The 27,924-nt window shown below is 41.5% G+C and overlaps 1 long non-coding RNA gene and 1 other non-coding gene across 2 annotated transcripts in view; one reads left to right on the top strand and one right to left on the bottom strand.

Annotated features, from left to right (window-relative positions):
- Positions 1-27,924, top strand: part of LOC134291749 (uncharacterized) — a 401,595-nt gene that overhangs the window by 194,276 nt on the left and 179,395 nt on the right. Inside the window, exon 2 of the long non-coding RNA XR_009999268.1 lies at positions 17,789-18,124. This is a non-coding gene — a long non-coding RNA (uncharacterized LOC134291749). The remainder of the gene's footprint in view (positions 1-17,788; positions 18,125-27,924) is intronic.
- On the bottom strand, positions 146-27,575 carry LOC109416217 (uncharacterized). The gene is made up of 7 exons (XR_003897508.2): positions 27,122-27,575; positions 15,434-17,204; positions 13,948-15,036; positions 13,782-13,878; positions 2,551-2,631; positions 2,357-2,481; positions 146-566 (listed from the first exon to the last, which is right to left on the bottom strand). It is a non-coding gene; the product is annotated as an uncharacterized LOC109416217 (transcript).

Raw genomic sequence — 27,924 nt, 5'->3', positions numbered from 1 at the left:
CAAAAAGAGAGAAAATCCTAATTCAACGCGAAAACTTTTAACTTAACCCAAACGAAGACATATACGATTTACGCTGACAGGCGTCGAATTGAAATGAATAGCAAACGAACGAAACGAACAAAAAAAACTCGAGACGCGGTACAAATACTAGTTACTTGCTAGCTTTATTAGGCCGGTGACAATACCAGCCCTCAGATCCCTCTGATGTAAAATCGATGGGCATTCAGAGGTAAAAGAAAAACGACCCATCGTCGATGAGATTCCGTGACACCATCGATAAATATGACTCTACATAACGATTACTGAGCTGCGTCTGCGCCGGATGATGACGCATATGGTAGCGACGGGAGGACGGCGCGTTCCGGTCAAACACTAGGATGCGCGTTCGGTTCCCGCCGGATAGACCCTGCTGGTAGGATGCGCTGCTATCGTCTTCCGACCGTCATATGCTGTAGTCTTTGGTTAGGTGCACTTCGATGTCCACTCGGCAGATGGGACAGTGCTTGTTGGTAACCAGCCACTGATCGACACAATCCTTGTGGAATAAATGCATACACGGTAGGCGCCTAGAGGTCGGGAACAAGGGTAAAGAAGGTTCAAGTTAGATTGAAATTGATATTCTGCTCTGCTATTCTGCTATTATCAGTTAGATTGAGATTGATATTGATTTAAAATTCATTGAAGATATGAGATATGATATAAGTTTTATGGGATTTTTTTTTAATCCAACACGTTTCTACTCTCAGGTTTCTACCGTAGAATACATGCTAACGACCCATTGATATTTATCAATAGGTTGTGCTACTTTTCCCAGAATGTCGTTTCTCCGAACGGACTTTCCCCAAATGACCCATGTCCCCGAATGATCCGTTTTTTACTCCAAGGTACACCTTCTTATTTCATAGGCGGTGCTTTTATGTTATAGGTATCCTCAGACCTTAAACAAAAACTGCTGTGCTGACAAAAGAATGATAATACATATGTATTACTCCTTCTTTGCTGCTCTTTCATTCTATAATGCTTTAGATAAGCTTATTATTGATTAAGGCTCAAATAACCATCATTCAGTCATCAGCAATCATCATCAATTTTTCAAAAGCAGTTTTCTTGCTAGGAATCCAAAAACCGTCAATGAAAAATATTTCACTATTATCCAGATGCTGAGTAGAGTACAGTGATAAATTTTCGTTAAAATTGATTGTGATTTCAGCGAAAAAACTGCTTTTGTTTTTCTGGTAAAGGATGATGGTTTGTTTCCTCTTAACTCATCGAGAAACCCAATCCCGAGGGTTTTAGGGCACCTTTAACAAGAATGGAATGTATACTCTTTTCGGGGAAACGGGTCATTCTAGTGACTGGTTTTCGGAAAAAAGGGACATTTGGGGAACTGGTGTTCGGGAAACGTCATTCGGGGAAATGTATCATGTATCTATGTTTTTTTAAAGGATTGTCCATAGACAAATAGACCTAACAGTTAGAACAATCATCTTAAAAATCCGTCACCCAGTTAACGCTATCACCACCTGGCGAACATGTTTCACTATACCGTGCCATGCCCTAATACCGTGTGCCTCCTAATACCGCGTATTTGACAAAAAACTCAAATATTTTACCAAGTGTATTATTTTTTTAACTGAGTAACTAGTTCAATCATTAGCATATTAAACCTGCTCAAGTTAGGCGTGATAAATTTGGCACATATTTATAAAAACAAGCGATTAAAAATATTTACAGAATGTGAGTGCAAAGTACCTATACACGGTATTAGGGCTTGGTTCCTTATGTGTTCCAAATACCGTGTTTCGGCTAAAACTTGCAAACTGAAAATATTATTGATACTTTTTACTTTATGAATCAATTGCACAAACCTCTAGGCAACGTTTGACGCACAAGTTCTTTTAAGTATGAACTTATTATGATTGATATAGTGATGATTCAAAGGACCACCAATGTATGCGGGTCACATACACGGTATTAGGAACAATGCTATGTTTTACAATTTTGATTTTAACAATGGATTAAACATTTGGAATTCCATTAATCATATTTATTATACATAATACACACAATAAGCAATAATGTAGCGTTTGAAAAATCAAGAAACATGGATTATTGATTTTTAAAGGGCTCTTTGAAGTGAAGAGCATCCTTAAGGTCACGGTATTAGGGCATGGCACGGTACACTGCGTTGCGCAATAGCTTCAACAGAAGGCGATAGTGTGAAACGTCAAATGCTAAAAAAAGGATGCACGGAAAAAACTTTTAATGGTAAATATGGGTTTGTTACTTTTCTCCAAATTCCGGTTGCCCGAAGGTACCATTTCCCCGAGAAAAAAAAAACAATTTTTCTACGTACCTCACATCGTTGTCCACCTCAAACTGAGACAAACAGATCGTGCACTTCTCGCTATCTTCGTCGGTCTCGCTGGCCCGACGCAGCCGTTTGTACTTGTGTGGGAAGGTGTTGTGCTCGATCATTTCCTACAACGACAAACAGAATGTGTGATTTTCAACCAATTCCAATTTTTAAATCCATTTTGTAGTAAGAACCTGTGTGGCTCCACGATTGGAACAGGTATCCTCGATGACGCGAACGAAACGATTCAGACTGGACAGTAAACTAGGCCGGAGCTGAAAAATAAGGATTTTGTTGGACATTTAGTTTTGGACTTACACTGTAACAGAGATGAACTAGCAACGGACTGAAAGTTTTTTTTTAATAAAGATAATAAAAAAAATAGTTTTGGACTGTAGGTTTTTATAGTTTAATACACGGGTTCCCAACCAGTGGTCCGCGGCCCCCTGGGGGGCCGCGATGTTACCAAAAAAAATGTACTATTTTGTGCAAATTATAATAAATTACAATTTTGTATACCACGTTGGGGGTTAGGCAAGGAATCATAATACCCACGCTTTTTGCACCATTTCATTGCAGAAACGGAGAATGGGGCACGTTCGGTGTAGTACTAGATTTGTAGTAATGAGCTGAATTTTAGTATGGTGAGAAGGTCAATAGGACAGATTGGTGAAGTACTAGATTTGTAGTAATGAGCTGAATTTTAGTATGGTGAGAAGGTCAATTCTCCGTTTCTGCAATGAAATGGTGCAAAAACCGTGGGTATTATGATTCCTTGCTTAATTTGATGATGTTTGAGCAAAACTTTGGGCAACAGTGTTGTTGTTTTCTTCATTTCTTGCAACATAAACAACAAAGTTATCCAAAGTTTTGCTCAAACAGCATCAAATTAGGCAAGGAATCATAATACCCACGCGTTTTGTACCATTTCATTGCAGAAACAGAGAACTGACCTTCTCACCATACTAAAATTCAGCTCATTACTACAAATCTAGTACTGCACCGAACGTGCCCTATTGGGTTGTTTAGTGAATAAAATATTGCTTTTTTCTACAGCCTAATCGAAAAAGCTCATTTTTCTGAGTATAACGTGATTTTATTGAGTTCCAATTACTTTGTTTTGATGGTTAACTTAACAAAACAATTTCAATTTCCGTGGATATAATGACAGTTCAATCGATAAAATGACAGTTCGACCCGAACAAAAAAAATTCCCCATACAAACTTTAAATGCATTTAAATGTACTCGAAAAATTATGAAATTTTGGATTTCGACTTATTTTTGGGAGGAGATTCCGTTTGTGAAATAATCAGCCTACTCCTAAAGAACCCAATTCTCCGTTTCTGCAATGAAATGGTGCAAAAAGCGTGGGTATTATGATTCCTTGCCTAATTTGATGCTGGTTGAGCAAAACTTTGGATAACTATGTTGTTTATATTGCAAGAAATTGAGAAAACAACAACACTTGTTCAAAGTTTTGCTCAAACAGCATCAAATTAGGCAAGGAATCATAATACCCACGCTTTTTGCACCATTTCATTGCAGAAAAGGAGAATTGACCTTCTCACCATACTAAAACTCAGCTCATTACTACAAATCTAGTACTTCGCCGATCTGTCCTATTGACCTTCTCACCATACAAAAATTCAGCTCATTACTACAAATCTAGTACTACACCGAACGTGCCCCATTAGCATCCATCAATGCACCTTTTTTAATACCAAATGATCGTATGCCAAATTACACCATCTTGGTAGCACAATGTTTAATAGCAGGCATTTAAAGACTACCACTCCATCTCTGTGTGATTCGAACGATTCTATAACACTCTTCCAAGAATCGACTAACCTAGGATATCCGAAAATACCATTTCCCCGAAAAGTATGACTGAGAAACAAGAAAAACATTGTTGAATAGATTTCCTGAGAAATGGAATTCTAAAATTAGGTTTTCTGGGCTATAAAAGTCTAGAGAATAGTTTTCAGGGGAAAATAGAACCAAATCGGTGTCTTGACGTGAACAAGTTTTACCAAAACGATGAAAATAATTAAACGAAGAAACGAGGGATTTTATCAGCATTTGAACATTTGATGTTGCGTAAGTTTCGGAAACGACGTGATTGAATTTTTGGAAGCAGAAGCAGGAGAATAGAACTTTAGCGAAGCGGTTTCATCGAAAATGACACAGACTGCTATGTAAAAATGGAATTGTACAAATACATATATGGTCAGTCAAATCACATCGAATGGGGCACGTTCGGTGTAGTACTAGATTTGTAGTAATGAGCTGAATTTTTGTATGGTGAGAATGTCAATTCTCCGTTTCTGCAAAGAAATGGTGCAAAAAGCGTGGGTATTATAATTCCTTGCTTAATTTGATGCTGTTTCAGCAAAACTTTGGATAACTATGTTGTTTATGTTGTAAGAAATGGAGAAAACAACAACTCTGTTGCCCAAAGTTTTGCTCAAACAGCATCAAATTAGGCAAAAAATCATAATACCCACGCTTTTTGCACCATTTCATTGCGGAAACGGAGAATTGGCCTTCTCACCATACTAAAATTCTGCTCATTACTACAAATCTAGTACTTCACCTATCTGTCCTATAGGATGCAATCAGTGAAGTACTAGATTGAAAGTAGTGAGCTGGATTTTTGTATGGTGAGATGATCAATTCTCCATTTCTGCAATAAAACGGTGCAAACAGCGTGGGTTATATGATTTCCTCGCTAATTTGATGCTGTTTGAGCAAAAGTTTGGGTAACTGTGTTGTTGTATTATTTATTTCTTGCAACTTGAACAACACAGTTACTTAAACTTTTGCTCAAACATCATAAAATTAGGCAAGAAATCGTATAACCCACGCTGTTTGCACCATTTCATTGCAGAAACGGAGAATTGATCATCTCACCATACAAAAATCCAGCTCATTACTTTCAATCTAGTACTTCACTGATTGCATCCTATTGCTGGCAACACTGCTACCTACGTCCAAAGTGCGATTTTCATCGGCTCCCAAATTTTCAAAAATCATTTTGATAGTGCTTTTTTTTATTTGTGAGTGATACGTGCACGGTATATTTCGAGTGCTGCGAATCTTATTTTGTATGTAAGTAGGCTGTTAGTTGCTAAATTATTAGTGAAATAAGTGGTTTTATCTCCCAGCTAAATTCTATAGCAAGGGAGAAAACAAAACAAGTGCATCGTGTGTGTCAATCAATGGACTTCATGCAACTTGCATGCAAGTTCTTGCTTCCCTCATCCCTTGTGAGGTGATTTGTTTTTTTTGGGAAGAAATATATAATTACTTCTCGTGTTTTGCCTCTTTGGCTTGGATACTAAGCAAGCATTGAAATAGTGCGGCTATAATACGGCAATAGTAGCAAACAGTTGGTTAGTGAGGTGCATTAAATACTGCAGTTGATATAATCCGCCATCTGACTTCGGTCACTTTAACTGTATTGATAGTGAGAAAAATTTTCGGGCTAGTGAGATCAACACACTCATACCATCTATGGCGTGTGGCCCTCGCATATAGCCGAAAATGAATGCGTTGGGGAGAGCGGGGAAAAAAGCTCCCGTCACGTAAAAGGGGGGAAAGACTAAAATAAGAAAACATAGACAATATTAATGACTTTATCACCAATTTCACAGTTAAATTATTATTTTTTTGTGTAATCAAATAATAATCAAATATTTTGTTACCTAGACTGTTTACTATTATTATTTCCTTTTTATTATTAATTTATTTTTGTTTTACTATTGTCTACATTTATATATATATATATTTTTTAACATTAAATACTATTATATTTTGCCTATTTTTCTGCTTTTCTTTCCATTTTTTTTTCCTCTATCCTAGTTATTTTGCTTTAGTTTTTGTTGTATTGCTTACTCGATCTTAAAACTAGAATTGCTACTCTCTATATTTTAAGGGGGAAATCAGTTTGGTTTTTCTAACACATGCTTGCTTAATTTTCTCACATGTGTGAGTTTTCAATTGAAGATGAAGAAATACTCGAATTTTCACCACTATCTGATATCGAGTTATTTTAAAATTTGCTTCAACGCTTGCTCAGGACTCTTACCTTATCATTGAAACCAAGAAACACAACATTTTCACAATATTTCACTGCAAAACTGCTAATTTCTAAATTGTGCGCTATATTTTCCAAATTCCCCCCCAACCTGGTGTGCGTTTCACTAGCACTATCTTACCGGGAACAGTCTCACTTTTTAATTGCCTCTCGAAACGTAATTGCTTCCATAATCGAAGTGTAAAATGTTTCACCGGCTTCACAAATGGAATAATATTCACTACATCACGAAAAAGTCCGCGGCGATAGCCACACAATCGCGAAAACTGCACAAAATCGTTTTTCACTTTCCAACCGGCGCGGTATTTACTTCCATGTAGTGCACATACATGGTGTGGCTTTTCTTGATTTGCTGTTTCTTTTATTCTCCCATTGCCTATGCGTGCATATTTCTTGCGTCATATGCACAGCGTGATAAACAAGTTGAAGATGGGAAAGAGACAAATGAAATGCACTAACGAACCTGCCTCATCTGCACATCCGCGTGCAGGAGTGTTTGTTTACTCTCTGTAAAGTCAGTAGGCGCTTTCACCAATACTTATAAATTGTGAGTTGAACCTTAACAGCAGCAGATAAATAAAGTCATCATGAGTGGATCAAAGATGGAAATAGACAGAGAAAGGGAAGGAGAAGATTTCCAACTTGGAAGCAAATCCGTCGACGATGTACTTTCCTGTTCTTCCTCCATCCTAAACACGGATAATGATGGTGTCGAAGGTAATGATGGTTACGATGACGACGACGACTACGAAGATGGCATCAATGTAACATTATTGTCAACTCCGCCACCGGCAATAGTTCCCGTGAAATCGGATGGGCAGACCAAATCCCAGTTTGCCGATAATAAGGGAACAATTGGAAAGAAACTAAGTGGAGCAGGTCAAAAGCGCTTCAAAAAACTGATTGATAGTGGGTATAGCCGAGAAGAAGCTCATCAAATGGCTCAAATACCACTCAATCAACTAGATTTGTCAAAACGACAGAGAAATTCAGACTTGAATGGGTCAAATACAAGCGGCAATCCAACACCCGCCAAAATAGCACGTAATGACTGGGGTGCTCGTAGACCTCCAGGCAGCTCAGTGCAACATCGTATCGATGAAGCACAATCTAGACACTCAGGATCTCATAGAACTGAGGGTATGATTAACCACTCCTACAGAGATGTAGTCAACTCTGTAAAAGTAGGAATTCTTCCAAAAGAATATCCGAATGTGGAGCTCACGAAAGAACAGATGGCAGCTACAAGTAAGGCCATATTGGCGAAAGTTGCAGGACAGCGAAAAGAGGCCCTGAAACCAAAATTCGGTTTGTGTGCGTTCAAACCTGGATACCTAGTCATTGTATGCAAAAACCAGGAAACAGCAAACTGGCTTAAAACTACAATCACTTCGATAACACCCTGGCAAGGGGCAGAATTACTGGCGGTTGATGAAAGCGAAATCCCGCAACCTGAAATCTTGATCGGCTTTTTCCCATGGAGTGCAGAAGACAGTAATGGAGAGATTCTGGCGCTCTTGGAAAGCCAAAATGATGGGCTTACTGTTGATTTGTGGAGAATACTGCAGCGCAATGTCGTAAGTCAAAGACACGTCGAGCTCGTTTTCACTGTCGACGGAGCTTCGCTGAGCTCTATCAAAAAAAGTGAATACAATCTCGACTTCAAATTTGGGATTGCTTATCTTAGGAAGAAATTCCAAAAGAAGTACCAAAATGATGGCAGTGAAAGACCAGGGAGTAGGGATGACAATGATTCTCGACAGACCCACGTAGGCACTGGCGATAACAAGATGGTCGTAGACCAGATTGAGGAAATCCCAGGACCAAGTGGAGTCGGGGAAGCAAAAACAAACCGTAAAGCTACTGGTCACACTGCAAATACTGTCGGCGCTAAAAAAAGTGAAAAGAAACCGACAAACAAAGGATTTAACCCAGAATACCGAGAACTGAAGATTCCAGATGGGAAAAATCTAAATAAGGGGTGTCGCACAACCAAGCAAGGGGATGAAGTAAATCCCCGCTCAAGCGGCGAACAACGACATCTTCAACAGCAAAAAAATTAAGTTCATTCAAGTGAATCTTCACCATGCGAAGGGAGCAACTGCTGTACTTTGCAGAAGATTTACGAAGAGCAAACTGGATATCGCATTAATCCAGGAGCCATGGACAACTAACAGTAGGATAGCAGGAATTCCTACATCTTGTAAGTTAATTTACAACTCTGGGCAGCTTGCTCCCAGAGCTGCAATTTTAATAAATGGAAATGTAAATATTGTCCCAATTACAGAATTTATAAAAAGAGACATCGTCGCAGTAATGGTGGAGGTGCCAACAACCAATGGCAAAACGGAAATCTACGTTGCATCAGCATACTTTCCGGGAGACATAGGAGAAGTTCCTCCACCGGAAGTGGTAGAGTTTGTTGCATACTGCAACAAACAAAATAAAGCGTTTATAATTGGCTGCGATGCAAATGCCCATCACACGGTATGGGCAAGCACGGGCATCAATAGCAGAGGTGAGTACCTTTTAGATTATATCTATAACAATGAAATAGACATATGTAATAGGGGAGAAGCACCAACATTTATAAATGCAATAAGGCAGGAAGTACTTGATTTAACATTGTGTAGTCCGAAAATCTCGGAAAAAATAAAAAATTGGCATGTATCTGATGAAGCATCATTATCGGATCATATGCAAATCTTATTCGAGTATGAGGCTGGTCAACAACTCACACAAACTATAAGAGATCCCAGAAAAACAAACTGGGAGCTTTACAATTCAGAGCTGAGAGCTGGAGTAAACACATTACAAACATCCTCAAAATCATGCACAGAACTTGAAGAAAGTTCAAAACAAATATCAAATTTGATTTTGAATGCATTTAATAAAAGTTGCACTGCTAAAGAACGCTCAACAAACAGAGATGTTCCATGGTGGAATAACCGATTAGCCAAACTTCGAAAGAAAACCCGGAAAATGTTTAACTGGGCTAAACGAACTCAACAGTGGGGCCCATATAAGGAATCCCTTACAAATTATAATAAAGAAATAAGAAGATCAAAAAGGATTAACTGGAGGCATACATGTGAAAGCATTGAAACTACTCCAGAAACCGCCAGGTTGCAAAAAATCCTTGCAAAGGATCATTCTAACGGGTTGGGAACACTGAAAAAAGAAAATGGGACTTTTACAAATTCTGCAAATGAAACGTTAGAGTTGATGATGAAAACACATTTTCCCTGTTCAGTAATCAATTCAACTGAAGACCAAAGTTCAGCTGTAACAGAAACTGGCGTTATTGAAACCAGGACGTATGATCATGAAATAATGAGCGGAACGACTGGATCAAATAGAGACAGGATCGATAGTTGCACTTTGGCCAAACAAATATTTACTGAAAAGAAAGTTGAATGGGCGATTGACTCCTTTGCACCCTTCAAATCACCTGGTAGGGATGGAATTCTTCCTGTACTACTGCAGAAGGGAAAGGCGATTTTAACACCTATTTTAACTAAACTTTTCCAAGCCAGCTTATCTTTAAGTTACATTCCAGTAGGGTGGCGACAAGTACGGGTGATTTTTATCCCCAAGGCCAATAAAAAGGATAAAACACTGCCAAAATCCTTTAGGCCAATAAGCTTATCGTCTGTACTACTAAAAACTATGGAAAAAATAATTGATGAGCACATAAAATCATCATATCTTATTGAAAATCCTCTCAGCAAACACCAGTTTGCCTACCAAGAGGGTAAATCATCAGTAACAGCATTACATAAGCTTGTTACAAAACTTGAAAAATCTCTCAATGCCAAAGAAATTGCTCTTTCTGCTTTTCTTGACATTGAGGGAGCTTTTGATAATTCATCTCATAATTCAATAGCAACGGCCATGATGAAACGAGGTTTCAATAAATGTGTTGTTGATTGGATTAATGTAATGTTAGCCAAAAGGGAGATATCAGCAAACCTTGGAAGCTCCTCTATATCTGTTAGAGCAGTGAAAGGGTGCCCACAAGGAGGCGTCTTATCACCTCTTCTGTGGTCTTTGATAGTTGATGATCTTCTGAAAAACTTAGAATCACAGGGATTTGAAATAATTGGTTTCGCAGACGATATAGTCATAATAGTTCGTGGGAAATATGACCAAATCATCGCAAACAGAATGCAAACTGCTCTAAATTGTATCTCATCGTGGTGTGATAGGGAAGGATTGAATGTAAATCCTTCAAAAACTACTATTGTACCATTTACAAAGAGGAGAAAATTTTCTATAAATAATTTATACCTGAAAGGCATATCTATAGATCTTTCAAATACAGTCAAGTACCTCGGAGTAGTCCTTGACAGCAAACTGAATTGGAATTCACACCTAGAGCAGATAATCACAAAAGCGACAAATGCTCTTTGGATAAGCAAAAAAACATTTGGTAAGCAGTGGGGATTGAAACCGAAAATGATTTATTGGATCTTTTCGGCAATTGTGAGACCCAGGATCACCTATGCCTCACTGGTCTGGTGGCAGAAAACCACAGAATCCGTCGCTCAGAGAAAACTAGGAAGATTACAAAGACTAGCGACTCTCTCAATAACTGGAGCATTGAGAAGCACTCCTTCATTGGCATTGGATGCTCTATTACACATGCTTCCATTACATCAATTTATACAATTTGAAGCTGAAAAGAGCGCTCTAAGAATCAAAAGATCTACGAACCTCTTGGAAGGTGACCTTAATGGGCATCTTAGTATTCTAAAAACTTTCGGCATAAACTCCATAGTTATGAACAACGAAGACTGGATGGAGAAAAAGTACAATTTTGACCGTATGTTTAAAGTTTATGACCCTGATCGAAGTTCGTGGCGAGTCGGTGGTCCAGAATTTCGACCAGGATCGATTATTTTTTATACAGACGGTTCAAAATTGAACAACAAAGTGGGAGCAGGAGTAACTGGCCCAGGGATAAACCTGTCGATACCCATGGGAAAGTATCCAACTGTATTCCAGGCAGAAATTCAAGCAATTTTAGAATGCTCTAATATATGTTTGCAAAGAAACTATAGGCATTCAAATATATGCATATTGTCTGACAGTCAAGCAGCACTAAATGCTTTGAAGTCAGCGGTATGTACATCAAAACATGTTTGGGAGTGCATTAAATCACTTCAAGATCTGTCCTGTCGTAATCAGGTCAACTTATATTGGGTTCCTGGCCATTGTGGAATTGATGGAAATGAAAGAGCCGATGAATTAGCAAGGCTTGGATCATCTCTTCAGTTCATAGGGCCCGAACCTTTTTGTGGGCTATCTGCCTGTGCTTTGCGAATGGAGCTCAAAATAAGAGAACATTCGAAAGTGACGAACAATTGGAAAAACACTTGTATAGCAAGACAAGCAAGGCGATTTATTATTCCAAATGTTTCTAAGACTTGTAAAATACTGGATCTTTTCAAAAAAGATCTAAGCGTATATACTGGGCTTATAACAGGTCATTGTCCGAGCCGATATCACTTGAAGCTTATGGGAAAACTTCAAGATGATATGTGTCGCTTTTGCGGCACAGATAAAGAAGACTCGGAACATCTACTGTGCCACTGTCCGGCACTCTTTACAACAAGACGTAAGTTCTTCGTCAAAGGGCTGTTAGAACCCTCTGACATTTGGAGAACAACACCCAGTACGGTAGTGCAGTTCATTCGAAATGTCGAACCGTGCTGGGTTAATGCTATTAATCAAACGATGGCGATCACTCACAATAGTGGTACGTCATCTTGATATACATAGCTATAATAAAACTTATCAGGGGCATATGTCACAATAGATCAAAAAACTGGTCGCAGTGATGGAAATACCCGACACGGATTAAAAAAAAAAAAAATGCACTTCCCCATATGATCCAGTCCAAAAGGCTCATCACGATAAACCTCAAGAAAACCCAACAACAATGGACGCAATCAGTGAAGTACTAGATTGAGAGTAGTGAGCTGCATTATTGTATGGTGAGAAGATAATTTCGCCATTTCCGCAATAAAATGATACAAACAGCGTGGGTATTATGATTTCTTGAATAGGACGCAATCAGTGAAGTACTAGATTAAAAGTAGTGAGCTGGATTTTTGTATGGTGAGATGATCAATTCTCCATTTAAACAATGAAATGGTGCAAACAGCGTGGGTTATATGATTTATTGGCTAATTTGATGCTGTTTGAGCAAAAGTTTGGATAACTGTGCTGTTGTATTATTTTTTCTTGCAACTTCAACAACACATTTATCCAAACTTTTACTCAAACAGCATCAAATTAGTAAAGAAATCATATAACCCACGCTGTTTACACCATTTCATTGTAGAAATGAAGAATTGATCATCTCACCATACAACAATCCAGCTCACTACTTTCAATCTAGTACTTCACTGATTGCGTCCTATTTGATGCTGTTTGAGTTTGGGTAACTGTAATGTTGTATTATTTATTTCTTGTAACATCAACAACACAGTTACCCAAACATCAAATTATTGAAGAAATCATAATATCAACGCTGTTTGCACCATTTTATTGCAGAAATGGAGAATTGATCATCTCACCATACGAAAATCCAACTCACTACTTTCAATCTAGTACTTCACCGATTACGTCCATTAGGTCTCAACAAAAGGGATCTTAACATGTACCTTTTTTTTCCTCCCCTGTTGGGGAAATTAAGCCACTGCGTCCAATAGGCTGAACTTCTGTGGCATTAACATGTACCTACACCAGTTAGATATGTACTGCTCCAACTCGCATAACAGTCCCATGTGAATAGGAAACCCAGCAAAGATGGGACTGTTATGCGAGTGGGGGCAGTGTACTGCCGTGAATCGCATATCTGTCCCATTTGCATAGGAAATCCAGCAAAGATGGGACTGATATGCGATTCACGGCAGTGTAGATACCATCTACAAAATATCGGAGCAATCCAAACCTGTGATAAGCAGAGAGAAACATCAGAATACATTCTCTGCTATTACAGTGCACTTATCCATTGTAGGTTCAGAATTCTTGGCAAGCCCTTCAATCTTATCCCCCAAGGACGTGGTTGGCTTTGTAAAGCTAGTCTCGCCAGAATGGGGGAACCACATACGGTGAATCACGATCTCTATTCATCAATAATAGTTGCTCTTGAATTCAGTCGATTCCAAGGTATCTCAGTGACACATGTTACTGAGATAACTTGCGAACTTCACAGCAAAAGGGTATATCACAATAGTCCCGAAATTTAAACGCAGTGATCTTTACCCGACAAATGAGAGAGAAAAGGATAACACTGTAAACTTGTCGTCACAACTCACCCCAATGCTCAAGTGGACCTGTGGTGCGTTGTTGAGAATGGCCTGTGGCTGGAAGTGATGGTACATATGATGATGGACGTGCTGGTGATCGTTTCGTCTGTAATAAGAAATTGAAAAAGTGGCCTTTACGTGAATATTCACATTAGAAAATCAATCTATAACGTACCGCATCGGTGGATACACGGTGGTATGATACGAGACGCGCCTCGGACGATGATTAAAGACGCGCAGATCCTGCTGATAGTTCAGCCCGTAACGATTGAAATCCCGATCCGTCCAATGCGTTTCGCCATCTTCGAAGAGTTGTTCCCGGGCACCAGGACCACCAGAACCAGCCCCACCGGAATGAGCCGGATTTGGACCCGCCGGATTGTTGTACAAAAGATGTCTCAGGTTTCTGGGTCGTAGGGCACCGAGGTGATGAGGAGACATCCGCTCGTTGTAATCATTCAGCATACGGCGGTGCGCTTCCTGCATGTTGTGCTGTCGATTCCACAGTTGTTCGTGAACTGCGTACGGTGGTCGGACTCCGCCCGAATGCAGATAGCGGTTACGGTTCAAGTAACCATGAGTGCTACGATAGCTTCGTGGCTCCGGATGGTTGCTTCCTGCCGGAGGAGGTGCTTGTCGCCCAGATTCGTATCCGGGTTGATTATTGTTGTCATCGTTAAACCGTCGATGGTTTGTTTCATCATACTCTCTGCCATTCGAGCCCAGCCTATTGGAGTAGTCGATCGGACTCTCAGCCGTTAAATGGGCGCACATATACCTTTGTTCATTGCTGTTATTACCACTATCACCGCGCTGGGTACCATGCCTGTGATTGGTGACATTCGTTGTATTGTAAGCAAACGTGTCACCCAGAGAGCCATGTTGCACGAAATGATTTCGGTTGAAACTCCCACTGCTGGTGTTGTCTATAACCATTCCTGCATTGCTATCGCTTCCGTTATCTACACCGGGAGCTCCTGGCGTTGCGCCATCTGCCACCGCCGGACGATGTAACTCCAGGCCATGACCCGGAGCTGGATAGTTAGTTGATAGCAGTGGGGTCGGTCGCATCATGCTTGGATCCTGCCGAGAAGTACGTCCATTTGGAAACCAACGCCGAACGCTAGGAGAATATCCTCCATCTCGGCTACCGCTCTGGTGAGAGAAGTTTCGGAAATGCCTCTGTGCAGGAACTGGTGAATGCGGCTGCTGAGAGTTATGATGCTGACGCACACGATACATGTGAGGGGAAGGTGGTGGTGGACTGCAAAAAAATGTGCAATTTCATATTTTTGATACAAATATTACATCTATTGTCCCATATTTAAGTGAACGATTCGTACTTGATCATAAAAAGGAAAAGTGAAATAAAGACTAAACGGTTCTAAAACATTTCTCAGAACTCCTATCTAATCAATTGCATTTTTGTATCTCACTCAATTATGAAAATGGGAACAATTTGGAAAAAAAACTATCGTCATATGGAAGCATCGTAGCCTATCTTGTGAAAACTAGGCATCAGTAATATAAAAATAAAGATGCATACCTAATTACCTAAGGACCAGAACTTTTGAGAATAAAACTCTGCGAAAAGGTTTGTTCTGAGAAACGTTTTAGAACCCCTCACAAGTGTATTACAGAAGCGGACAATAAATACATACGTTGAGCTGTGGCCGCCATTCGCTCCATACGCCGTAAACCCGGAAAATCGATTGAACAAGCCACGGCCTTTCTGATCCGGTGGAAAACCGGAGGGCGACGATCGACTGCCATAACAGTTGCGATCATCTCGGTTACAGCCGTCCTCTAGTCTTCCGCCTGCCACTGTGCCGCTTGCTCCACCATTGTCTTCGTCCGATTCGTTGGTCAGATCAATCGGTTCCCTTCCATTTGCGTTGTCCGGATCCACCAGCACCACATCACTTTCATCACTGATGCTGCTCGTATCGGTGACCCAATCTAGTTGCAAGTCTGGTGCCGAAAGAACGTCGCTGGCTCGCTGATGTGCTGAACTTTGCTGAGGTTCCAGAGGATCTGATACCCGGGCATGATCACCCTGTGCACTGGTGTCACTATTATTATGCTGGCTAGAGGCTTCGCCCAAGGTACTTCCTCCAGAGGAGTTGATCTGAAGACTGATGTCCATAGCCGGAGGGGACGCATCCCTGTAGGTTTCTCGGATGATATCGGTTGTGTTGACCGGATCTACATCTACTTCGGTGAGTTCACTAAAGTCAACGGCGTCCGAAGAATTCCGGACATCCGTAGGCCCATCTGCTGTATTAAAACCATCCTCGTCCGTATCGTCGTCACTATCGTAGTCATCATCGTCGTCGTCATAGGCGAAACGTGGTGGAAAACGTCGCGATCGAGGACCGGATGACTTGTTGGACCCTTCTTGCTCTAGAATTTGATCCACCAGATGACGATTCAGTCCACTTGGACCAGGCATCGGCTCTTCCGGAGGAACAGGTTCTTCCTCCCGTGTTTCATTCGGTTCAGCCTTACATTCTTGCTCTTGCTTGACTTCCGGTTCTTTTTTCACCTTGTTGGAACATTCCACCTTGGGCTCTTTCTTGATCACATTCCGCTGATGGTGAACTGAACAACTTCTTTGCTCTACTGTTGCGCAATCCGCACTACACATTTCACATGGACAGGGATCTTCCTGTTTGATTTGAGCATTTTGGTCTTCAGGTTCAATTTTTTCCTCTTTTTTTACCGGTAACAGTTGACTAATGTCCAATAATATTGGGGAATTGCGAGGAGGTCTCCCTCTGGGGCGTCTATTGTGTTCTACCAGGTGCGTAGGATGAGATCGTTCAACCGGTGTTGGCTTTTTGGGTCTATTGTGTATATCACAGTTGTGGTGCCGTTTCCTATTGAAACCGCCGCGAAGATCTCCTCTGTCTCCGTTGCCGGCACCGGCAGCACAGTAAGGAGCGTGATGAAATCCATACGAGTTCCAATTCGGGGCAATCTCTTCGGATGACCGTGGCGGTCTTGTATGGGACCGAGGCCTCATCACTACATTGGAGCCATCGTTCGATCCGGGCATGTTGTCACCACCGTCCAACGATGGACGTATGATGAAAGATGATCCCGACGACGACGAGGACGGTCTGGATGAACTGGAAGATCCATGATGGAAGGTCGTCGGTGAGTACCGGCTTGCTTGCTGTTGAACATGAGGTGGCGGCTGATGATGATGATGGTGGTGGTGTAAATGGTGATGAGATGGAAAATATCCAAAACTAGTTGGCCCAAATAGGCCGTAGTTGGTGCGAGCTGATTCGACATGCGCCGTAGGAGGGAAATATGTAGGCATCGACTCGTAGTAGTTTTGAGGATTTCTCACCCGTGGTAGAATTATAGGGGGCATATAATCGTGCACGCTGCCGGTAGCAAACAACGGTGGCTCGACGTCCAGTTCTAAAATACAAGAAAAGAAAAAAAACATTAGGAACTATTATACATTTCAGTATGGAATAGGAGAAGATCTTATACATATATTTTTCTATTACGAGATTTTTAACTCTAGGCTAGTTCATCTCGGGACTCACAGATTCACTCTCCTTCCAAAAGAAAAAAAATCACATTTTAAGTTTGTCGGAAGTGGGAGTTAAGTGCTCTTAGTCTCCCACCAGGTCCGCTTTACAGTATGCTACTACTGCTAATACTTTTTTGTACGAGTCGTTGTTTGCTATTACTAAGTCAATTATTTGAACCATTCCAAAGCAATCTTCTGGGTGAAAATGCTAAGCACCTTTATAACTTCCACTGCTATCGACATGCTCAAGAAAAGTTTTTGCTTGCGGCATCAATATCCCACCATCTAGATGTCTCCAATCCTCACTAAATAATGGCTTCTGAGTACAGACGGAGATGACGCACCACCACCGCACTTACGGAAGCCACCTCCCCCCAACATTTGTGGGATTTCTCATTATCTTTTGACTGCATTAGGCATGCAGTGTCATGTTGTTCAGCCTGTTTATCAATCGTCGACCGATTAGGTACACACGGTTACAGAAGTTACACAGATTTGTGTACTACTAGATCAGCCTCACCGCTGTGTCAAATGTACACAGATACTTTTCCGGCTCCAGCGCTGGCATGAAAACAAAATTAACAATTATTTTTGCATTGATCGATTCCTGATAATGCATGTCATCGTTCAGAGAAAATTAGTTATGAACTTTGCTCCCATACCCGCGCTAGAGCCAGAAAAGTGACTGTGTACATTTGACACAGGGGTGGAGGCTGATCTAGTAGTACACAAATCTGTGTACATTGTACACAAGCCTGTGTACATTGTACACAAGCCTGTGTTGTTTCGTTTTAGGGTGCAGGTTGATAGACTGGTGAAAATTGTAGGGGCAAGATGAGCCCAACCTACTTGCGGCAAAAACGATATTTCTCAGTTATACCCGAAAAGAAATCCAAACTATATTGTATGGCTCTACCCCATTTGACATAATGCCGTTTAGCACAATGGCATTTGGCATAACGAGGATTATGCACATTCTTACCAAGAAGGCTGTTCTTCGTATTATGCCAAACGGAATTATGCCAAATGCAGGGATTGGCGGCATGCACCGTGCGGTGCGAAAAAAGGGTGTGCTTCACACAATCGCAAGTGCTCGTCTCCCGTTTTGCCGAGAGACAAGAGACGTATGAGTGAGAGCTTTCGTAATTGTGCGAGAGACAATCGCAGCACTAGCTCTACGGCGCAGGGAGTAATGCACGGTGCTTGGGACTGCGCTTGTCTCCAAACAGAAAAAATCAATTAATAAATTAATTGAAGAGTTTGTGTTTTCGGTAAAGTTGTTAAGCTTGTCAAGGGTTGACAAGTGATGGGTCGTTTGATTCGAAATTTTTGCAATCATGCGTAGTATCAAGCCAAGAGCAAAGTACGGAGACAAGCACCGAGAGAGTGCAGCGTGAGAGACAGGAGAGCTCCAGCGCGCGGCAAAGCGAGCGAGCAACACACAACCGATTGCGCGTACTCGTCTCCTTCTAGTTTGTTGTGCTGTCTCGTAGCAGAGTGTGCAGCACGCAAAGAGTTTTGAGTCGCACCCTATCCCTGGCCAAATGGCTATTAGGCCAAATGGCCATTATGCCAAATGGCCATTATGTCAAATGGCCATTATGCCAAATGGCCATTATGCCAAATGGTATAAGCCATATTGATAGAAAAGAAAGAGATATCTAAGATCATATATTGATGAATTCTCAACCATGCTCACTTCTAGTCTACGCCACCGTCAGTCTTTTGTTAGACAAAACAGACATCATCAACCAAAATCTGAAATTAGTTGAAGTACCCCACAAAATATGCTCTCATTAAACCCAGGCAATCGTGCCGTAATAGGAAAGGTCCACTAGACTAGGGACTAGATTTTAATGTAAAGTTTGTAGAACTAGGTTGACGTACTCTCACATACTCAATAAAAATAGCAAATCTATATAAATAAAAATGGAATGGTGTTTGTATGTCACGAATAGGCTCGGGAACGAGCCAACAGATCGACATGATTCTTTCACTGTTGCATTCCGCCAGGGCTCCGACGTGTTCGTACGAAAAAAATAATGAGGAAAAGTGACCGGGAATGCAAGAAAAACGGGAAAATCTGAAATTCCATTTTGAGAGGCATTTCTTCATGGAACCGGATATCAAAAAAAAAAACAGAGTAGGCAGGCAGTACGACGTTTGCCGGGACAGCTAGTCACAAATAAAAAATAGAATCAGGAATGTTTACTTAACATATACCTATTGTACAGGGGATGGCCAAAATGTTTGGGATAGGCAACTTTTTTTCTCCCACAAAAAAAAATCAACATACTGTCACTTTTCATAGTGTGCATCAAAAAATCTCAAATTTTGACTGTTTATCAACCTATTATATGTGCATCATTGGTACAAATTTGGGCTCGATTGATTAATTTTTCGCGAAGTTAGAACCGTTTGGGTAAAACACTATTATTTGGACAACTAATTTTTGAACTGTCATATCTCGGAAACCACAGAACCGAATTGAATGATTTTTTTAACGTTTATCAACAATATATTGATACTTAATACGACGTTATAAAATGTAATATTTTCTCACGGCAAATTAAGTTATACCAGATTGAAATTTTTACCCATATAGAGGAAAATAAGTCAAATTTACAATACCACACAAAAATTACTTATTATGTTCTTCCTTCAATCTCAATAGGCTCTAATATATCTGATTAGAGATAACTTGAGAACAGAAGTGGAAAATCTTTGGATATCAACACTAAAATTTATTGACATTGATGTAAAAAAATTACATTTTTTCGAGAAAAATCCAAAAAGTGTCAATCCATGATAACTTTTTTCAACGTTTAAAAAATACCTATGTTTTAATAGTTTGTGAATCATTTACATATTGTTAGTGTACGTTCAAAATTTCATTTAATTCGGTTCACTGGTTTGCGAGATATGCCAGCTCAAAAATGAGTTGTCTGAAAAATAGTGTTTTACCCGAACGGTTCTAACTTTGCGAAATATTAATCAATCGAGCCCAAATTTGTACCAATGATGCACACATAATAGGTTGACAAACATTTAAAATTTGAGATTTTTTGATGCGCTCTATGAAAAGTTATAGTTTGTTGAACTTTTTTGTGAAAGAGAAAAAAGTTGCCTATCCCATACATTTTGGCCATCCCCTGTAGCTTCAAAAGCTGCAAAATGGTGAGTTGATATCCCGGAGTATCCAACACAGCTCTTGTCCTCACAAGTTCCTACCTCATGCTCCCATAAGTCAATTGATGACAAAGACCGTAGGCACCAGCCAAGGGCTAAAAGTCTCTATAATAAAGATAAATCAATCAATCAATCAATCAAAGACCGTAGTATAGTAGAGTGGTAGTGCAGCCTGGGCACTGTTGTCCTTCTGACTTCAGCTAGATTGAGGAGGTACATCCCGTCCCGAGCGTCTGCTTGTCAAGATGGTGCGGCTCAAACATCGTCTGATCTCGCACTAAGGATACACAGAAGTTCTATGAGAAGCTGAACAGCTCTCTGCGCTAGCCACAAGCATCCATGTGCCGAGACAATCACGGGAATCTTCTCACGAGCGAGTGTAAGGTCACAGACAAACAGACGTAACACTTTTTTTGAAAGGTTTCAAGTTCGGACCCCAGCAGCGTCAGCAGTTTAAGGTATTTTTTGATTCATTAATTCATTACAGTTCGTGCACGCGTCGCGTGAAGTAGTGCATTGTGATTTATGAAGATACTTAATCAAATGAAGCAATAATTGTAACTTAGTGCATTATCGTACGAATAGTTATGCAATAAAACGTGTAAAAGTTTATTGAAATTGTTTTCGAAATCCACAAGCCACGACTTGTTAATATATCTCCTCTGCTCCAGGAGATTTGAAAGGAGCAAAGCTTTTTAGTGCCCACTCAAGCCGAGCCGAAGCTAAAGAATCATTACTACAAGAAAATACAACAGGTTCATTCGAAGACGTAATATTCATACATCCGGGGAAGCGTGTACTGAACAAACATTCCAAAACTTTCTCATCAGAGGAAGCGAAGCCGCCATTTGGCAAACGAAGTTCGTCCACTTGGAAATCCTTAGATTTTGCAAGGATTTTGTTCAACCGACTGACTTCACTCAAACTGGAAACAAAGTACAAAGGTTTTTCCAGCCCGATCGTTCAGTAGACCGAAGAGCTTTTTGGTAGGCCTTGTGAGCCGACCTGAAAGTCTCCGATCCAGCCGTACCCGAACCCGAACTACATTAGACGTAAAAACTTGTAGTATTTTTAGGCAAAGTACGTTTAATTGGCAAATTGAGAGATAAATTTGTGACAAAATTACCACTTGTTTTGGTGGGATATCGCTAGTCCGGCGCTTTACCCAACCAAAGTCCGGAACTTTAACCAACTAAGAGCCGAAAGAGAGATAAAGTTGTGAAAGACGGACCCGGTTTAGGGTGGTGCTTCGAATCCAGTTTGACTTTCTATTCTGCAGAGTAGTAACTTGTTCTGTAGCTTAGTTGGTTAAAGCGCCGGACTAGCGATAACGGAGTCGTGGGTTCGAATCCCACCAAAACAAGTGGTAATTTTGTCACAAATTCTCTCAATTTGCCAATTAAACGTACTTTGCCTAAAAATACTTCAAGTTTTTACGTCTATTTCAGACATACTAGCCGACTTGTATAGCCGGAAAAAGGGCAAGGGGGCATGCACAAATTACGTCACGCTTTTAGGGGGAGGGGGGGGGGGGGTTGCATAACGTGACGATCCATACAAAAAAAAATTAAGGTGCCATATAAAAAGTGTGACATAGGGGGGAGGGGGGAGGGGGGTTGGAAATGGTCGATTTTTGCGTGACATAATTTGTGTATCACCCCCAATTAAATCATTGTCTTTCTACATTGTTTCCTGAGCTTGGCCAGATCAAAGTTCTACTAAGGGGTTCCTCTTGTGGTCCTCACAGACCGTAGAAGGCAAGCTTCTTCAAAAGCTTCTATGATGAGGGCCGTTGTAGTATCAACAGCATCAATCTAAATCACTTGAAGTGTCGATAAATGGTGAGTATATTCATGAGATATAACCGCAACTAAATCAGTGAAGAGATCCCAGTTGATTGACCGGGGATTCCTCAAAGTTTGCGAAGTAACATTTAGATGTTCAAAAAACATGTTGTGGTGATCAGATAAAGATTCTTTATCTGACACAAGCCAATTGGTCAACTCGTGACTAATTCTTCTGTTCTGTTAGAGTAAAGCGTTAGGTTTAACCAGTGGCGTCTCGTAACCTCACTTTTTACCTGTTCAACGACTCTAAAACTTATATTTGCGGTGAATTCAGGATTATAATTAAATTGAAAGTGGACGGAAACGACGATTCTCGTAATTTTCTACCAATTACAAGCTAATTCGATCAGAAAATTTAAGAATTTACGTTTGTTGAACAGGTAGATTTGAGGTTAGGGAATCGCCACTGGGTTTAACACTTCCTCTCTAGCAGATACCATGAAGGTTGGGGTGTTGCCTTATGTTAAGTATGTAATCCAAGATATGTACTACTTAACCCTCTACTTCCCATGGTTGCTCTAGAGCACCATCGATTTTCGACGAACTCCGGACAAACGGAATTAGATGAATATGATGCAATAATTTTTAGAATATGGTTATAACCTCATAAGGTTAACCCAACTACTACCTACTTGTTTCAATAGTTGAACTATTGATAAACAATCAAAAACCTATTGATTTACAACCAAAATTTTTTTCATTGATTTCGAAAAATTTAGCCAATTTGCAATAACTTTTGTTCTACCACTTTTTTCGGAAACGCTTTTTTGGCATAGATATAGCCGTTCAAAGTCGTGGGAAGGAAAGGGTTAAGTATTCCGTCAATCTGGAGCCTCTCAAGTCAATGTGTGAGCTGCCCCAGATGATATGGTAAGCATTAGCATCATTGCCAACAATTAGCGAAAGGCCTTTTCAAGTGCAGTATGCGATGACTTGTTTGAAAGCATCTGTAGGGGACGGTCCATCATGCGGTAAATCCACCGAACAATAGACGTATTTCCTGTTGAGGTTTTCAACAGATACATCAATTGTGATAGCACATACATCTCTGGTGGTTAGTTCAGAGATGAGTGTAGCAATTATTGCGTTGTTGACAAGCACACAGGCTCGAGGCATGACACACATTTTTACTGAAAGTAGCAAACACCGGTTTCACAACAAGGAATTGGCATTCCTATCCCATCAATGCAATGTTTTCGTAGAAACATAACTGCGGCTCAAGCGTGACAACCTATCTTTTAACACAGCAGCATAGTTTTAATGCTGGGTAAGAAAACAAGAAGACCATATCAGTCCCCTGGTTCACAAGGTGTACCATTTTGCATAAGTCTGCAAAGATTGATCGTTGCTGTTCTTTTATGCTAAAGATTGATCTGAACTATCCTAACCCCCCCCTAACCATTCATTCCTAGGCACGGTAGGCATATAGCCACATCACACCATGAACTAGGGGTCACCTGTTGGTGGACTCTTTACCACCGGACAGGCGGTCCGTAGTGTTATTATTAGCCAATTTAGACAATCGCTTTCGACACTACACAGCTATCTATAGGCTGATTGAGAAAATAAGTTGATTTTGATGATCAACTTCATACGGGATCGAGACCAGCTCTGGCAGATTATGCATGAATACCTACGGACTCTCGGATAAACTAAAACCGATTGACAAAGGCGACGATGGATCGAATGATGTGCCCAGTTCGAGTATCAGGGACACTCTTGAGTCCCTTCGAATCTCGCAGAGGGGTATGGCAAGGTGATGGTCTTTCGGGCTTGCTGTTTAACATTTAGAGGATGTAATAAGGAGAGCGGAGATGAATACGATTGGAACGATATTTACGAAGTCCGTTCAGATGCTTGGTTTCGCTGATGGTAGTGATATTCATTTTCATTTATTTAGTTAACATCAAATTCATGATAATACTGAATCAACAATTTGTCGCCATAAAACTCGATTTGCAGCTGCAGTTCTCCAACGTCGGTCACGCCCAACACTCGCCAGATCACGCTCCACCTGGTCCGTCCATCGTGCTCTCTGCGCTCCACGCCTTCTTGTACCAACCGGATGGTTAGCAAACACCAACTTTGCAGGGTTGTTGTCCGGCATTCTTGCAACATGCCCTGCCCATCGTATCCTTCCGGCTTTGGCCACCTTCTGGATGCTGGGTTCGCCGTAAAGTGCAGCGAGCTCGTGGTTCATCCTTCTCCGCCACACACCGTTCTCCTGCACGCCGCCGAAGATCGTCCTTAGCACCCGTCGCTCGAAAACTCCGAGTGCTTGCAGGTCCTCCTCGAGCATCGTCCATGTCTCGTGTCCGTAGAGAACCACCGGTCTTATTAACGTCTTGTACATGGTACATTTGGTGCGGGGGTTAATCTTTTTTGACCGCAGTTTCTTCTGGAGCCCATAGTAGGCACGACTTCCACTGATGATGCGCCTTCGTATTTCACGGCTCACGTTATTGTCAGCCGTTAGCAAGGAACCGAGGTAGACAAATTCTTCTACCACCTCGAAAGTATCCCCGTCTATCGTAACATTGCTGCCAAGGCTTGTCCTGTCTCGCTCAGTCCCACCTACCAGCATGTACTTTGTCTTAGCCGCATTCACCACCAGTCCGACCTTTGCTGCTTCACGTTTCAGGCGGGTGTACTGTTCTGCCACCGTTCCAAATGTTCTAGCAATAATATCCATGTCATCCGCAAAACAGACAAATTGGCTGGATTTCGTGAAGATCGTACCCCGGCTGTTGAGCCCGGCTCGTCGCATAACACCTTCCAGGGCGATGTTGAATAGTAGGCAGGAAAGTCCATCACCTTGTCGTAGTCCCCGTCGAGATTCGAATGAACTGGATAGTTCACGAAATCCTTACGCTGTTCTGCACACCGTCCATCGTTGCTCTTATCAGTCTAGTCAGCTTCCCGAGAAAGCTGTTCTCGTCCATAATTTTCCATAGCTCTGTGCGGTCGATACTGTCGTATGCCGCTTTAAAATCGATGAACAGGTGATGCGTTGGGACCTGGTATTCACAGCATTTCTGGAGGATTTGCCGTGCGGTGAAGATCTGGTCCGTTGTCGACCGGCCGTCGATGAAACCGGCTTGATAACTTCCCACAAACTCATTTACTTTAGGTGAAAGACGACGGAAGATGATCTGGGATAGCACTTTGTAGGCGGCATTCAAAATGGTGATCGCTCGAAAGTTCTCACACATTAGCTTGTCGCCTTTCTTGTGGATAGGACAGATTATCCCTTCCTTCCACTCCTCCGGTAGCTGTTCGGTTTCCCAGATCTTGACTACTAACTGGTGCAGACAGGTGGCCAATTTTTCCGGGCCCATCTTGATGAGTTCTGATGCGATACCGTCCTTACCAGCCGCTTCGTTGTTTTTGAGCTGGTGGATGGCATCCTTAACTTCCCTCAGCGTGGGAGTTGGTTCGTTCCCGTCCTCTGCTGCACCAACATAGTCATTTCCTCCGCTGCCTTGGTCCTCCGTGCCTACATTCTCTTCGCCATTCAGGTGCTCGTCAAAGTGCTGCTTCCACCTTTCGACCACCTCACGTTTGTCCGTCAGGAGGCTCCCTTCCTTATCCCTGTAGATTTCGGCTTGCGGCACGTAGCCGTTGCGGGATGCGTTGACCTTCTGATAGAACTTTCGTGTTTCTTGAGAACGGCACAGCATTTCCATTTCTTCACACTCCGCTTCTTCCAGGCGGCGCTTTTTCTCCCGGAAGAAACGGGTCTGCTCCTTCCGCCTCTGTCTGTATCGCTCCACATTCTGTCGGGTTCCACGCTGCAGCATTACCATGCATTACCGCCCGCGCTGTATCCTTCTCCTCCAGCTCCTCCAGTGATATTATAGCCCGCAAATAGGCGACGATAGCGGAAACGTATCTACATCCGATTAAAAAATGAAGCCTGGCGAATCGAATTAGTCATTAATGTGTCGAACACAAAGTACATTATGGCAAAGAGCTTAAGGGAGGAATAACCGCGCCCGCCACCCCGAATTTCCATCGACGTTGATGAAACGCCTCGATTTGAAGAATTCGTGTACTTGAACTCCCTGGTGACCGCCGACCACGACACCAGCAGAGAAATTCAGAGACGCATTGTGGTAGGAAATCGAGCTTGCTTTGGACTCCGCAGAACTGTACGATTGAACAAAGTTCGCCGTAAGACGAAGTTAGTTCTTTAGGGAGACATAAAGCATAGACTATACATGCAGAGGACCAACGAATGGAGAAGGCGAATGAACCTCGAGCTGCATCAGCTGCTGAGAGAGCCAACCATCGTCTGCACCGCGAAAATAGGGAGGCTACAGTGGGTGGGTCACGTCTTCAGAATGTCGGATAACAACCCGATAGAAATGGTTCGTGAGTGCAATCTTATCGGTACAAGAAGACCTGGTGAGCAGTCAGCAAGGTAGGTGATCAAGTAAAGGACAATTTGTGGATCCTTCGCAGCGTGTGTCACTGGAGACGCACAGTAGAGGACACTCAAGCCTTTGTCTGACCGGTCAGGTAAGCGAGCTTCGAAAAACTTCAAATTTTCTATATAAATTTTAAAATTTCGGGGACCACTAAACGCTCCGCACAAAACTATTTGGAAACCTCTACTGTACGCTACCTGGTTCTTGATAAAAATAAAGAACTACAAATACATGATACCAAACCAATGTAAACCTGCACTTCTACTCGGCAATATATCTATTTAGGAAACGTTCCAGCACTGTAAACCATATGTAGATGTTCTCGTCACTTACCAGCAGACTCAGTCGCATCGACGTTCGATTGAATGGCCGTGTTCAAAATGTCCCGCAAGGTGTCCGGCCGGAACCCCCGGCCGGAAGATGGCGACGAATGCATGTCCGGTTCCGCTGAGCCACCATTGGCCCCTGCATCGTTGTCCATACTTTGTTGCTAGTGTGCGAATCACCCCGAAACCTTAGATTCACTGACACTTCCCTGTTCTTCCAGGGGCGTTGTTATCGGAACACACTCATTCTTTACAAATCTTTTTATTTCCGCTGTTGCTTCGAGATTTTATTATTGAAAGGTCAAATTCTGATGCGTAAATGATGAGGTTTCTTATTACAAACACGTATGATTAGATTCAGAACGCCAAAAAATCACTAACTTATTTAGAAAACAAACAATAGCACATCCACCATTCAAGCAACATTCAATCGTGTCTAATCCATCTGGCAGCTGGTGCAGCAAAATCAGCAAAATGGCATTCCTTTTCGCGTCTCCGATGAAGCCTTTCAGGGCGTTCCTGCCCGCATTATATACGATGGCAAAATCCTTTGCGTATTGTTCGCTTCTTGCTTCTTACACTCCACTTTCTGGAACAGAAATTATTCACTATTTTCACTTTCCGCCGCACACTCAAAACGAGCACCGAAATTGTACAATCTACGCAACAATTATTTTGATACCCACATCAAGATTTTTTTTCGAATTTTCAGTTCACCACCAGCTGATGGAACAAACACACAATCTTCACACAACATCGAATCCAGACATCCACCTTGCCTTGCCTTGGTGGTGATGTACAGCACAGTCA

The sequence above is a fragment of the Aedes albopictus genome, chromosome 3 (genome assembly GCF_035046485.1).
Source record: "Aedes albopictus strain Foshan chromosome 3, AalbF5, whole genome shotgun sequence".
NCBI classification, from domain to species: Eukaryota; Metazoa; Arthropoda; class Insecta; order Diptera; family Culicidae; genus Aedes; species Aedes albopictus.
Note: the sequence above shows the minus strand (reverse complement) of the source record. Positions and strands in the feature narration are given on the sequence as shown.